Here is a 16,094-nt window from a genome sequence, read left to right on the forward strand (position 1 = left end):
TGTCAGTTTTCAACAGTGTTTGTTCCCCCAAGTCTCTTTCAAACTTAGCCTCCTCCATTGCCTTGGTCCACAGTCTGTTCCTCAAATGGAAGCACGGTACTGTCTGACTTCTCTTGTGAGAACCCCTCTACTTAGGATGCTCTGCTCCAGAATTCCGTATGTCCAGTCTCTTTTGGATTACATTTAAACAACCTACAAAGCAGTTGGCAAAAGCCACAGTCCATGAGCAAATCTGGACCTGTTGCCTGACTCTGTGTAGTTCCCATGCAAAAATAGTGTTTGTGATTTTTTTTAACTGACAGTAGAAAAATCCCAGGGAGAATCACATTCTGGGACACATGAAACTTAAACTTCAGTATTCATAAGTATAATTTTATTGGGATACAGCTGTATGTATTGTCCCTGATTTTTCTAATATTAAGATATACCTTAGCTTGGATAATTGATAAGCAACATAAATCTGTTTCTTATAGTTCTGGAGGCTGGAAAGGTCTGAAGGTTAATGCCTCACGGATGGTCACTCATTACGATAGTTAAACCTGGGAGAAAGGTGGAAGGAGCATGAAGCTTCTGCTATGAAGAGAGAAACATCTCTCCTAAGGATGGAACCATTATGATCAACCACCAATGTTCTATCTCTTTGTGCCATCACTTTGAAGTTTTTGGTAAACATCCGAGTTTTGGCACAGAGGATGCTTAAACCCCAACTATATCACCATTCGTTGGAAGAGCAGAGTCCTAGGGACTGGGAAGAAGTAATATAAATAAACTCCAAAGGGATCAGATGTATCTAGCTCAAACAGCAGCACTATATAGAAAAATAGGGGGAAGAGAAGGTTACGAAATCATAGAGACATACTAAAGTATAAATTAAATGTTTCGCTCCTTAGTGAGATAAAGCTCCAAATAATATTTCCATTTCAGAATTAAAGAGTTTAATGTCCCAAATATTTGCCGCTATCTCAGCTACTTAATGATGTAATTCATTTATTTATTCACTCAATCGATAATTACAATCAACTTAAAGAGCCAATCCCTCAAGAAATCCAGACCTCATAATCATGTACTTTCTTAGGGTCTACTGCAAGCAGGGAAAGATCACATCTGTCTGAATAAATACAAAGGGACTTCTGTGGTGGAATAGACGATAGAGCAAGGGGATGTAGATAAGATTTAAATACATACAGTGAAAAAACACAGAGTGAAATGATATTGAGGGAATTCAATAGACACCCCAAGCCTCAGTAAAAGCATGAGTAAAGACTGGAGAAAACTCCTTCAGACAATAATGTGCTCTTTGTAATTCTCATCTTTAGGCTTAAGAGATCATGTCCGAAGCTTAAGTTCTGTTTTCTCACCATGTTGTTTTTCATTTCCTTGTAAAAAATTCTACTAGAATTATACAAGGTACATCATAGACCTTGTGCATGCACTGAGAAGGAGGAGAGATGGTTTCCATGAGCCTTACCATGCAGATAGGAGTCTTCTGCTTTGGGAGTAGAATGCAGTAGAGGAGAAATAACAGCGCCAGGGTGGAAGCATGTCCAGAACTCCAAGGTTTCTAAGAGATACCAGGGATATGGGCCATGAAGTGGCTTAGTACCCGGATAGACTTAGTAAAGCAAAAAACAATGCAAGAGCAATGGAAACAGGCTGGTTTGTATTAATTTGCTTAAATGGCTGTCTGTGAGTGACATACTTTGCATCAGATGGCTTACTTGTGACACACCTGGATTCAAAAATAAAAAATCACTTGAGTTATGAACATCTATTTGCTTTCACATAATTGGCTTCACCTGCGCTACCTGCTTCACTTTTTTTCTGAAAGATCATTCTTAAATTTTCTTTAACGTTTTCTGAGACATGGTCTCGCTACATAGGACTAGTTGGCCTGGGGGCCTCAGTGTTTGAGATCTGCTACCCTTTCCCTCAAGAATGCAAGGATTTGGGCGTTATATCACCACATCTGGAGCGGTCCATAAATCTTCCCACTAGTCTCCATAAAGTCTCTTATTCAGAAGTATTTTCCGAAATGGGCTTCTTTATGATTATGATGTGTTCATTTAGAGTTATTGTACTCTTTCAGATTTCTCTCCAATCAAGGAAATTCTAAGAATATAAACTTCTGGACCTTCAATGTGAGTGGGGATAAGATGTATGCATCTACCACTGTATGCCTGATTCCTTATACTATCAATCACCTTGCTAATGATCAGGAGAAGAAATGCATGGGTTTTCTGGCCAGGCATAATTAACCAAATGATTAACACATACAGGGCTGAGATATGGATACCTTTGGACAAGAAAGAGATTTTAAGATTTAAGCCTCTAGTTCTGTCTCTGGTGGCAGCATTTTTTTCATTGTTGGTCAAGGAGTGATGACTGAGGGTGTGCTCTGTTCTATCAGCTGTGTTAGAAGTCAGGGAGAAAACAGAGTCCTAAATCTCTGAACCATAGAAAAGTAACCAAGAGCTACAATGCTAAGGTCATTGCATGGGCTGAGAAATACCAAGCCTGGAAGTTGGGTATCAGAGATGGTTTCCTAGAAGAAATGCTACATACCCTAAGCCACAAGTATGCTGAATGTAGGAGCTGATATACAAAGATGAGACCCATAAGCATGGGAACATAGATCGTTTTAGGAATGTCAGGTTCCAATAATGAGAGTCGTGTTCCTGATAATCATTCTGAAATAATCTTTCAGAATATCTCTTATCCTTCTTATCTAGCACTCAAGATAGCACGAGGCTATGTCTATGATTTTACATGTAGACATGTGGTATTTAAAATGTTCACCTTGCCTACTTCCTGCTTTGTTCATACCCTTTGATACAAAACAGGCACTCAGTGTTTGTTAAATTAAGAGAAGAATGAATGGCAGGAAGGTGAGGAAGAAAGTAGAAAACAAGAGACTCCATAGTCAGGAGACAACTAGAGGAAGTGTTCTTGGCCATAGGAAGGCATTTCTAACATCAACAGAAAAGCTTCATACAGCAGAGAGATTATGGTTTGAATCTTGGAAAAAGCATACACAATACATTGTAAAGAATAGCTTGGGAAAGCTGTGAGCTTATCACTGGGTGTATATTTGAGGTAGATATAAAAAGAAATGTGCGAAACCTAGTGATCAGTTACATAAGGAGGCAGAGAAAGGTGAAGCCCTACAGGATGTCAGCAGGTCTCTACACTGGGCAGTAGATCTATCATATAGAAAAATGGTCTCTTTGTTTCTGGCAAGGATTGATTTTAAGAATATTATATTTATAATGGCTATACGCCACGGCTTGGGTACATCTTTAAGAAAAATTCTCATGGGTGCTAAAGGTCTGTGACCCATCAGAACACACCCACTGAAAGTACACCTACAAAACCAGCTTCGACCAAGTCCCAGAGGTCTCGCTTGTAAGCCAGTTCTAATCAGTCCACAACCTGAGAAGAGAATCATTGAGGGATAAGTTAGAGCTCTGAAAAAATCATATTTTCTTCAGAGATTGTAAAAGACAAAAGGATGGGGGAAGCACCCAATGAGAAGACAATTCCACAAGTCTCTCTCGACATTCTGAGTTCATTTCCAGCTCATTGCTGAGAAGGGTAGAACTTTGCGTTGATAGTTTTCTTTGGGTCTTTTACAGTAAGAACCAAACACAGCAGACAGTGTGGTCCAAAATAACTAAGTTCATGATGCCATATAGTTTTACATAGACAAACACCTTCCACTTCTAATTTACGTTGGTTCATTGTGATGGGCAAGGCTTAATACAGACCCTTACTTCCTTGCGAAGAATACTAACATTTCCAAATAATCATTCTGTGATCTACAGAGAGAGGAGCTCCTGTTCCTTGGATGCATTTTGTTTGGCTACTTTAATATTCGAACAATGTGTAAAAAGGAATTTAATTAACAAGCGTTTCTTTCAGTTACAATATAACCTTTGGCATGAATTGTCTGTCTTTCATTGTACCTATCTCTGGGATTCTGTTAAAGCAAGTGTTTGGTAAGTTGCTTTTACTCTCTAGTGCTACAATGAACAAACACACACTGGGTAAAGAAGTAGAAAACTGGGGGAAGGAGGGAACTGTTTTTAAACATTTTAAACATTAGAAGGATGAATATTTCTATCAACCTTTGAAAAATGATTTGTGAACAGAAAATCGATTCCTTATTTTGCCAGGTGACAGAGGGAACTACATGATCAAATGAAAACTAAGAGTAAGTAAAACAGTATTAGCAACGTAAGGTAGCATTGCTCTGACAACAATTTCCAAGAAGAGTGGAATGCTTCCCTGGGCTGTGGTAAATGTCTTAGCAAATCTGAGACAGCAGGGGTTCAAGGAAGTAATACCATAGGAAAAAACATCTCAACTTTCAGAGTGTCTTGGTCACAGTAACATTGTACAGTTGACATAAGTTAGGTCAAAAATGAAAATTATGTCATTTTGATGGCAGCAATATTTACCCCCATTCAGAACCTGCAATGCCATTGAAATCTCCACTCATTGCACGTTTGAACAATGCTCCCTGATTCTGTGAATCTCTTAGTAAGTGCAACCCTCACTCTTTGTAGCAGCTCTCTCACTCAGTCTTTCTTTGTCCAAGGTTATTCTTCGACCTTAGATCCATACCAGCAAAATAGTCAATTCCAATAAAAATACAGCCGACTAAACAACATAACACCCTGTATTTTTTACTTGGTTATCGTCCCATCATTTCTTACTGCATCTGCTATAAATCCTTTCTTCCTCCAGAAGTAAGAGGTATCAGCTCAGGACCCCCAAGACCAAGTCCTCAGCACAAAGGAAATGTATATGCCCCAGAAGGACAGAGGGAAGGGAATAAGAGACACAGACAGGAGATAGACGATGAGGGAGAGGGGGAAGGACATTTGTCACATTTGTCACTGCCTCTAAATGAAGAGGAGACAGACACAGGCCAACAGAAAAATGGAGGCCTATAAAGTTACAAAGGGAAACCTGTGCTGGGACGAAGAGTTTCTTTTTAACTGAACATGTTAATTGGGTGAGCCAAAGGAGGCTCTTGACTGCTTGACCTCATGACTTTCATGCTGGGCCTTGGTGGTCAGCCTCAGAAGGAGGAATTGGCCAAATAAGGGAATGGCCCTTGGGACTGAGCTTCAGGAATATTGTCTAATGGTTTTTAACAAGTCAGAAGGAATAGGGAAGAAGGGCAAGGCCTGCCAGAGCCATGTTCGCCATTTTCAGTCTGGCTTGGTTCCCTTCACTTCAAGTCTATTGTCTTATGTGGCCTTCACTGGATGAAACACTCCTGTGAAGAAATGTGGACTGAAACTGGGCAGTGGGCTTGGATTGCCATTCCAATAGTCTAGAATGGATGAACTGCACCTTAACTTCTCACAGTTTGTCTTAGATAACAAAGGATGCACATCATTTGGGAGTCTTCTGGCTTAGGTGGAAGAGTACCAGTCCGAGGAACAGATAGCATCTTTATGAGGTTTTAGCATCACTAGGGCTAGGCCAGAAGCAAGATAAGCAGAAAAAATAAAATATATGTCAAATGAATGGAAATGTTGGGTTTTTTTATAGTTAGAGCCTAGCTCATGTGTTCATATTTGAGCTTGAACCTTGTACTCATAGCTTTATGTCAATTTGATACAAGCTGGAATCATCAGGGAGAGGGGAGACTTAGTTGAGAAAATACCTCCAGAAGGCAAGAAGGCATTTCACCCATGGCTCCAGCTGCATAGGTAGCAGAGGATGGCCTTGTCTAGCATCAATGGGAGGAGAAGCCCTTGGTCCTGTGGAGGCCCGATGTCTCAGCATAGGGTTATACTAGGATGGTGAGATAAGAGCGTGTGGGTGGGTGGGAGAGGAACCTCATAGAAGCAGTGGGGAGAGAGGATGGGATAGGGGGTTTTCAGAGGGGAAACAGGGAAGGGGTGTAACATTTGAAATGTAAATAAAGAAAATAACCAATTTTTAAAAAGGATGAGAAAAAGCAAGCAAACAAACAAAAACCTGCCTCGGTTGTTCTGATTTATTTAACCAGTGAGTTGATGGCAGACTGTGGTGGGGTGCATTGAAAATAGGGCTTGAGGAATAGAGCCACAGCGTGGCTCTGGTGACAGTGTTGCTGGGCGTCAGTAAGGTGTTTGTCATCCTGTGTCCTCCCAGGCAGGTTGAAGTTGCAATCTTCCTGTGCTCCCCACCGTTCACTAGAATGTCTATAATATCCCAGTGTTTGTCTGGAAGATAGGATAAGTACTTTTTCCTGTTGTTCCACTTTGGAATTTAAGAGGTTTGACAGGGATAAATGGAAACTTAAACCAGGAAAAGAAATTTAAGTCCCACACCCTGGGTATTATCTTTCAGGTAAATAGTAATTCGTTACACTAGTAAGGTGGTAGTGAAGTAGATTAAAATAATAACTTAGCATTAGTATGTTTACTCATTTCATCATATAATGATATAAATTCTCTTGTCTCTGTAATACACCTACAGACGGTACATTTTAAATATAGAATTGATTGGAGTAGGGGATACCCAGGCATCTGGGGAAAAGAAAGATAATTCTAGGTATGTCATTTGTGAAAACATTTTTGAAAAAGATTAGTAATTAGATTAGTGAATTGTGTGAAGAATCTAGCCCTATTTTATATGCTTAGCACCATATATAACCAAAATATACAAAGCACAGTGTCTAGGATCTATTTTGAACTAAGATATATGCCTTTGTCTTTACATAATGTCACTTGGTCTTTTAGATTGTGGGCTCCAAAGAAGGTTAATATATTCTTTTCTTACCTTCAGGACTTTGGGCTTCCTATTCAAGTATGTCATCTTGGTTCTAAAATTTGTAGAAAGTAGATTGTGGGACTTCTCAAATAAACTTTATCTTCACGTGTGTGTGTGTGTGTGTGTGTGTGTGTGTGATATAGTTGTTAATACAAATACAATTTCAGCTAGTTAATATCATAAACATTAATTCACAATCACAGAAGCCATCCATTGTATTATATGTTTTACAATTACAATTATTCAAGCATGATTCTTTTCTTAAGTGACTTGAAGTTGATAGCTACATGTGAAATTAAATAATCTTCAAACTTTATTCTAAGAAGCACCTAGAGTGTTGAATAAAGTTTGTTAATCTTTTTCATGAGTATTTCAGACTTTGAGAATCAGTCGCAAGGTACAATGGCTTAAACCTTGTGTTACACTTTGAAATCCAAGGAAAGAAAGACAGGAGAAAAGGAGGGAAGAAAGAAAGGGAAGAAGGAAAGAGGAAGAAAGAGAGCAAGGAAGAAAGGAAGAAAAGAAGAAGGGAGAGAGACAGTGAGTGTGCTCACTATGTTGGGCTAAACTCCAGATATTTTGGTTCAATATGCATTGTAGTTTGGATAATTAGATTTTAAATGATCCTTTAGAGGATTCCTAGGCAGAGAAAATCAGGAAATACTGTTTAATGAAATCAAGGCAGAAATTATTTGCTTGGCAAGACTGTGAGTTCTGTTTTACCACCAGGCATTCTTAGACAACAATAACTTCTCAAAATATCTCTAGATTATTCATGTATTTAATTCACATCATGTCATAAATCGTGACCCCTGCCTCCTTGTGATATATACAGTGTTTCTTCATCTCATTCACATCATGTTATAAATCATGACCCCTGCCTCATTGTGATATATACAGTGTTTCTTCAACTCACGTATCTGTTACACCAGGTTACGTTTCTTTAATGGTTCACCTACCAGGGCACCTCTACCCTGCACCTAGACATAGTGAGCAGCCATTTTTGAGAGAAGAGATCAGGAATTTGTCCTTTTTAAAATCAGGATGATCCCTAACCACACAAGTGTTCCAAATATATTTTTAAAAACTTTATGGAACCTGTGGAAAATAGAAAACAATTATAGAGGTCCAAATGGTAACCCATCCTCCCCTGTCATTTTTCTCTCAATGACATCACATTTCATAGCATGAAGCTATGCTATTCTATAGAAACCTTACACATGAAAAATGTGTGTGACTTCTGAGTCAATGTAATTGCACTTTGTTACTCAAGAAATACAGTAAAATGGGCTAAGTGTAGACAGAAAGTAGATTTTTAAAAGGTTTATAATGTGTTAAATGTTAGCTCCAAGAACCTGAATTCGACCTCCTGAATCCACGTACAAAAGTTGAGTGAAGTGGCGCTTACTGCCAATCACAGTGCTGGGGAGGAGAGGAAGGTGGATTACGAGTTCACTGGCTAGCAAGACTTAGCCTACTTGCTATGTTCTGGATCAGAGGGAGACTTTATCTCACAAAATGATATGGTTGGATCATGAGGAATAACATGGAGGCTGCTGTCTGTCATTTGAATGCACATGGGCTCATCAACTTGCCATAATCAAAAGCCACATGGGAAAGGGAACCTTAGTTGAGGAATTGCTTCTGTCACATTGACCTATGCATATGTTTGTGGGGAACATGCTTTGTTTGTGATTGATATGGGAGGACCCTGCCTACCCAAAGGCTGTGTCTTGAAAGCCAAATAAACCCTTTCCTTTCCACAAGTTGTTTTTGGTCAGTGTTTAATTACAACAACAACAACAACAACAACAACAACAACAAACTATGTCATAAGACATTTAAACCAAAAACTAAAATAAATGGCACAATATTGAATACTTTATATAAAATATTCACTTACTTATTTAACCCATATCTACATCACCAGATTCTTAGGACCTAGCAGGAACTTCATATTGTTATGGGCCTCAAAGAGCTGGTACATGGATGTAAACAATCTAGCATGTAGGCAATCATTTGCAAATCGAATGAAAACTGGATCAGTCATTAAATCATCTTAGATTATGAAAAACTGAAACATTTCTTTGGTTTGCACAGTAAGAGTATAAAGATAAAAATCATACTATTAGTGCTACAGTAATCTTGCAATACAAAAATATATTTTTAATCAACTTGTTAAATACATCAACAAAAATATTATTTATGACTATTTGTTATCTAGCTGTCTGCCTGTCTATCTGTCTATCATCTATCATCTATCTATCATCTATCATCTCTCTAATTATCTATCTCTCACCTATCTAATCTATCAATCTAATCTATCTACTTGTCTGTCTGTCTATCTCCTACTTACATTAGAATGGAAAAGAATATTCCTTGATGTCTGTCTACTGGTATATCCAAATGCAGATTTAAATTTGGGAGTTTATAAGCTTTAAGGTCAGTTTATTCACTCATCTTTTCCTTCTCGGTGTCATCGTCACTGATATTGTTTAGAAAAGACAAGCTTTTTTTTTCCACAAAGATTAGTAAGATATTCTAAATTCAATTCATCTGCCATCATTCAGTATGTGTATGATTTGGCTGCTTATATCGGGTTAGGTCAATTTGCCTTGGTTGTAAAAGTGGAACGCCAGGAGCCGGATGTAGATCTCTCCTGAGAGACACAGCCAGAATACAGCAAATACAGAGGTGAATGCCAGCAGCAAACCACTGAACTGAGAATAGGACCCCGTTGAAGGAATCAGAGAAAGAACTGAAGAGCTTGAAGGGGCTCGAGACCCCATATGTACAACAATGCCAAGCAACCAGAGCTTCCAGGGACTAAGCCACTACCTAAAGACTATACATGGACTGACCCTGGACTCTGACCTCATAGGTAGCAATGAATATCCTAGTAAGAGCACCAGTGGAAGGGGAAGCCCTGGGTCCTGCTAAGACTGAACCCCAGTGAACTAGATTGTTGGGGGAGGGCGGCAATGGGGGAGGATGGGAGGGAACACCCATAAAGAAGGGAGGGAAGGACTAGGGGATGTTTGCCTGGAAACCGGGAAAGGGAATAACACTCTAAATGTATATAAGAAATACTCAAGTTAATAAAAAAAAAGAAAAAAAAAGTGGAACACCATTAATGCATAAAAAGCATCTCATGTAACGTGGTGATCCTAGAAGCCTGAGCACAGGGAACGGCGTGGGAGGTGGTAACCAGTATTCACTTATTTTCAAGACTTGATTTTCTTTTTTAAGCAATTTTTTTCTGACCTCATTGTTCATCACCAATTCTCTACCTGGGAATTTTTAGGTATATAGTAAGAGATATGGAATGGGAGAGATATATTTGAAACAACTAGGTAATGAAATTACAATTTTTTTCTTACTAATTCATCATTTTATTATATTTCATGTCCCCACCAATACAAAGTATCAATGTTCTTTAGTGGCCTAGTGGTTAGTGTTCATTGACACAGAACATACACTTTAGATGGAGAGATAGACAACACAAAATTCGAATAAGGTAGTAAATAAGGGCTATTGTAGGGGAGGCCTAGAAGCATAATAGAAATAGCTAGTCTCAGCAGTTACTTTAAAAAAATTTTTTTCATGAAAGAGAACCTTAAGATAATAATAGGTACTCGTGTAAAAAATGCTGAAATGAGAGGCAAACATCTCCTGTGTTGCATATGTGTATAAATATGTGTATGGTGTATGGGCACACTTGTTTGTGAGTGTGAATGTGCCATGCACTTCTAGGAAGAGCCCAGTGGAAACTATTTTGTGTCCTGTTCTATCTCATACTTCCTTAAGTCACGCTGGTAGCCTCAAGCTCCAGCTATCCCCCTGTTTTGGTCTTCTTCAGCACTGGGATTTGAAGCCTCTAAGTGTTCATGTCTGGACCTCTACACGGATCTTGAGAATTGAAATTTAGGACCTCATGTTTCTTAATGCTCTTGCCCACTGAGACATGTCCTCAGCTTTCCTCAGACTTTTAAAACCTTAAAACAGAAAGATTTACAGGTTAGGTGACTTCAGTGACCCTGGGAAAACCGCACTCTTCCGTGGTAAGCTTTAGTCACATGGTACCTCTCCAGCTTTGCGGGGAAACTGAATGAGGTGCTGAGTTAAAGCAAAGCGGAGAGTGCCTATCTGCAGTTTTTCGTCATTATGGTGGAGGGTATGTCTGTGTAATGTGCATTATAGGTGTATATGGTCATGTGTGGTTTGAGGTCACTGAGAAGCTGGCACCGAGACTAGGATTGTCCCTAGGGCCCCTTCAGATTGGAGCGTGTTTGTGTGAAGAATCCCTGAGACTTCTTGACTTGGGATCAGTTGTTCATCCTACTGTGAGACAGAGAGGGAGAAGTGCAGAACAACCCAAGAATGAAAACATTGAGTCCTTGAAGATGGCTAAAAGCTTAACTGTTTCCAGGAGTGCTTATCCTAGGATATAAAAATATCTACCATGGGAAACAGAGGTAGGAAGTCCTACCATGGCGAACTCATCCATGGACAGAAAGCTTAACTGGGAACTCCAGCTGACTGCCTCAACTTCCCCAGTTGGTTTCTTCTGAACGCTTGTGAGGCCATGGTTTGAAACATGCTACCTTTAGGTTGCTATTTGTTCTTTCTTTGAATATATGCATACCACCCACATTATTTAGAGCAGATGAGTTAATGGCTGAACATTCCCATATCAGTAGCGGTGGGATAAGGCTTCAAACCAGGATTCACTCTGTTTTTCTCCCTTTGATTATACATCTTGTGTGGCATAGATAAAAGAACGATTGGTATGAATATCTCTTCAGGGTAACACTTCAGTATTAGATAGCTCTAGCATACCTTTTTTGATTCTTTCTCAACTGAATAACTTCATAAATAGTTTAAATGTTTTACATACAATATCACGTGCATTAAAAGCTCTTTCACATAGCTGGCAGGGAACCTAGCATCTTCGCTCAATTCCAGTCCCACACTTACTTATCTCTTATATTAAACCACTAAACCATGCCCTGACCTAGTAAGATACATGTATTATTTGACATCAGGCTACCTTCAGAGATTCTGTAATTAGTGCCATATTATTTTCTTTTTAAATATAGTTTATAAACATAATTTTTAAAAATTTACTCTTTAATATTTTTTTTACAGTCCAGACTTTATCCCTTTCCAGATGCACCCTCTGACTGTTCCACATCTCATAGCTCCCCTAACCCGGTCTTTAAGAGGATGTCCCCACACCCCTACCCCAGTCCCCCTAGACCTCCCCACTTCCTGGGGCCTCAAGTCTCTTGAGAGTTAGATGTATTTTCTCTAACAAGGTCCAGACCCATATATAGTCCTCTGCTGTATATGTGTTGGGGACCTCATATCAGCTGGTGTATGCTACCTGGTTGGTGGTCCAGTGTCTGAAAGGTCTTGGGAGTCCAGGTTAGTTGAGAATGCTGGTCTTCCTATAGGGTCACCCTCCTCTTCATCTTCTTCTAGCTTTTCCCTAATCCAACCACAGGAGTCACCCATTTTGGTCCTTCAGTTGGGTGTAAGTATCTGCATCTTGACTCTTTCAGATGCTTCTTTTTGTGTCTCAAAGAGGGCAGCCATGATATGCCCCTTTTTGTGAGCAGACCATAGCATCAGTAATAGTGTCAGGCCTTGGGACCTCCACTTGAGCTGAATCTCAATTTGGGCCTGTCACTGGACCTCTTTTTTCTCAGGTCCTTCTCCAAACCTTGTGCTTGCTAGGCAAGCGCTCTACCACTGAGCTAAATCCCCAACCCCCCTTCTCCATTTTTATCCCTGCAGTTTTTCAGACAAGAACAATTCTGAGTCAGAGTTTTTGATTGTGACATGGCAACCCCATCCCTCCACTTGATGTCCTGTCTTTCTGTTGGAGCTGTACACTACAAGTTCCCTCTTCTCACTGTAGGACATTTCATCTAAGGTCTCTTCCTTTGAGTCCTGAGAGTCTCTCATTTCTCACGTCTCTGATAAATTCTAGAGGGTTCTCCCCACCTCCTACCATCCAAGGTTGCCTGTTTTGTTTCTTTCTACTGGTCCTCAGGGCTTCAGTCCTGTTCCCCCCACATTCCCTGATCATCTTCCCCTCTTCCCCTCCCTGTCTCTTTTCCCACCCATGTCTCTCCCTCCCCTCCACCCCCATCTTATGATTGCTTTCTTCTCCTTCCCAAGGGGGATTGGGGCCCCCTCATTTGTGCCCTTTGGCTGGTTAACCTTTATGAGTTCTTCGAGTTGTTTGCTCAGTATTCTTTACTTTTTTGTCTAATATCCACTTATTAGTGAGTACATACCATGTATGTCCTTTTGGTTCTGAGTTACCACACTCAGGATGACATTTGCTAGATCCACCCATTTGTCTGCAAAACTTAGGATGTCCTCATTCTTAATATGTGAGTAGTATTCCATTGTGTAAATGAACCACATTTTCTGTATTCATTCTTCTGTTGTGGGACATCTGGGTTCTTTCCAGCTTCTGGCTATTATAAATAAGGCTGCTATGAACATAGTGGAACATATGCCCCTGCGGCATGGTGGGTCATCTCTTGAGTATATATGCCCAAGAGTGGTATAGATGGATCTTCAGATAGATCTATTTCCAATTTTCTGAATAACCTCCAGATTGATTTCCAGAGTGGTTGTAACAGTTTGCAATTCCACCAGTAATGGAGAAGTGTTCCTCTTTCTCCACATCCTGGCCAACATGTACTGTCACCTGAGGTTTTGACCTTAAGCATTCTGATTGATGTAAGGTGGAATCTGATTGGTGTAGGGGTCATTTTGATTTGCATTTCCCTGATCAATAAGGACTTTGAACATTTCTTTAAGTGCTTCTCAGCAACTAGAGATTCCTTTATTGTGAATTCTCTGTTTAGTCCTATACCTCCTTTTTTGATTGTATTGTTTGGTTTCTTGGTAGTTAGCTTCTTGTGTTCTCTATATATTTTAGATATTAGCCCTCTATCTAATATGAGGTTAGTGAAGATTTTTTTCCAATTTATAGGTTGCCAATTTGTCCTATTGGCTATGTCCTTTGCCTTATAGAAGTTTTCCAGTTTCCTGGGGTCTCATTTACCAATTTTTGATCTTACAGCCTGAGCCATTTGAGTTCTGTTTATGAAATTTCCCCCGTGCTAGTGAGTTATAGGCTCTTTCCCACTTTATCTTCTATTACATTCAGTGTATCTGATTTTATGTTGAGGTCCTCGATCCACTTGGATTTGAGATTTGTGCAAGGTGACAAATATGGGTCTATTTTCATTTTTCTACATACAGACAGCCAGTTAGACCACCACCATTTATTGAAGATGCTTTCTTCTTTCCATTGTATATATTTGGCTTCTTTGTCAAAGATCAAGTGTCTGTAAGTATGTGGTTTTATTTCTGGGTCTTCAATTCTATTCCACTGGTCTATCTGTCTGTCTCTGTACCAATACCATGCAGTTTTTATCACTATTGCTCTGTAGTATAGCTTGATGTCAGGGATGGTGCTTCCTCCAGAAGTTCGTTTATTGTTAAAAGTTGTTTCACTATTCTGGGTTTTTTGCTTTTGAAGATGAATTCATCTGGAAAAGCAATTTTGTTTTCAAAGTTGTCTGGGTTTCATTGAGGGTTAGTTTCCTGTTAAGAGAATATTCCATATAAAATAAGAATTAATGACAATGGTCCTTCATACTTTCAGCACTCCCAGAAAAATAAACATAAAGATAGTTTATAATAATTTCTATGAAAATGTAAATATATCTATATATGAACACAAATATATATATGTTCCACCTGTTAAGCAGAAGCCAATGCAGAATGAATAGCTCTAAAGCACAGAGGTATTGAATCTCTTAAACTTATTAGAGACTTTATGAAACTGCAAAAAATTAATCATGATCATCTCAGAATATACTTAATTTATTTAGTAATTAAATAACTACTCAGAATGCTGAAGCCATTCTTTTCCAAATTCCCTTTAATAGATGGCAGGAAGATGCTCATCTCCTCACCCAGATAAAACCAACAAGTGCTCAACATGGGTCGAGCATCATTTTTACGAATGTAGTGCAAGTCCCAGTTCCTTGGGAATGCACAGTTTAGTCTCGTTTCCAACTTTTCATAGTTTTCAGCTGTATTATGGGTTCTCGTGACAAAGACACACGATTCTGAGACAGCCAGAGTGATGTGCTATATCAAGGATGTGCTATATAAAGTAAAAGAAGGAACAATTAATAAATGAGAAGGAGAACTTTTGAAGATGTATTACAGAAAAATGTTGTTAGAATAGAAAAGCATCACATTGGCTTAACTAATGCATCCAAATACTCCATTCTTATGCTTGGTTTCAAAATATCAGCCCCTCTCTAACTATTTTAAATTCACCTTTTATATCTCACGTTTACTTAAGGACAGGAATAGCTGCCCATTCTAGGAGGTATACTCAAGGATAGTACCATCCCTTTCTTTGTGAATGAGTTTCCTTTCTAGCAGATACAGATGTAATTAAACAGGACGAGGTTCTTAGACACAGTACACCTACTGTTTCCTGGTAAGTAAACATATCTGGTAAGACTTGCAAGTGGACACTTAAACTTTTAAAGAGGCATGGACTTCTAATCACTTACTTCAATAATTATAACATCTATAATTCAGGGCATTGAATGTTCTTGACTCTTGAGGGCTCTGCCGAGCAAGGCTGTGATTAAATATTCTATGATCTTTTTCACTATTACACTACTTCTGTATACCAGCTTCATGAACATAAATGTAATTATGGATATCTGTGATCTACATTGCTTATAAAAACTCGTGAAGCTTCCCACAGAGAAGCGAGTCTTGGAAAATTACAGTAGCCGGCAGGATACAACATAGATTTATTTTAAGTAGGCAGTATCTCCTTGGCTGAGTTTCCAAATACTCTTGTTAGTAAGGAGAGTTCATCTTCTGTCAGAAGGTATTTCTACTTCCAAATAAATACTCTTTAATCTATTGTTTATTTGAGATTGATCATAGCATGCAATTATCCATTTGGTTAAAATGCAATGGCTACTAGAAACATCTTATGTGCATAGCACATCTTGTTGACTAGTATGTTTTAGACAGCGTGCTAAGTGGGAACTTCCAAGCCTACAGAGATCGCATTCCTCTACCAGAGGGCTCAAATGCTGTCAACCACATATTATGTCTCAAACATTCATAATAAATGAATGTTTATCATTCATTTTTATCAACCACATATTATGTCTCAAACATTCATAATAAATGTCTTTAATAGTTAGGTATCTTGCTTCAAGTTTCTATTCAAAAATACAAGGTTTCTGTATTGT

Source organism: Rattus rattus, chromosome 3 (assembly GCF_011064425.1).
Source record: "Rattus rattus isolate New Zealand chromosome 3, Rrattus_CSIRO_v1, whole genome shotgun sequence".
NCBI lineage: Eukaryota > Metazoa > Chordata > Mammalia > Rodentia > Muridae > Rattus > Rattus rattus.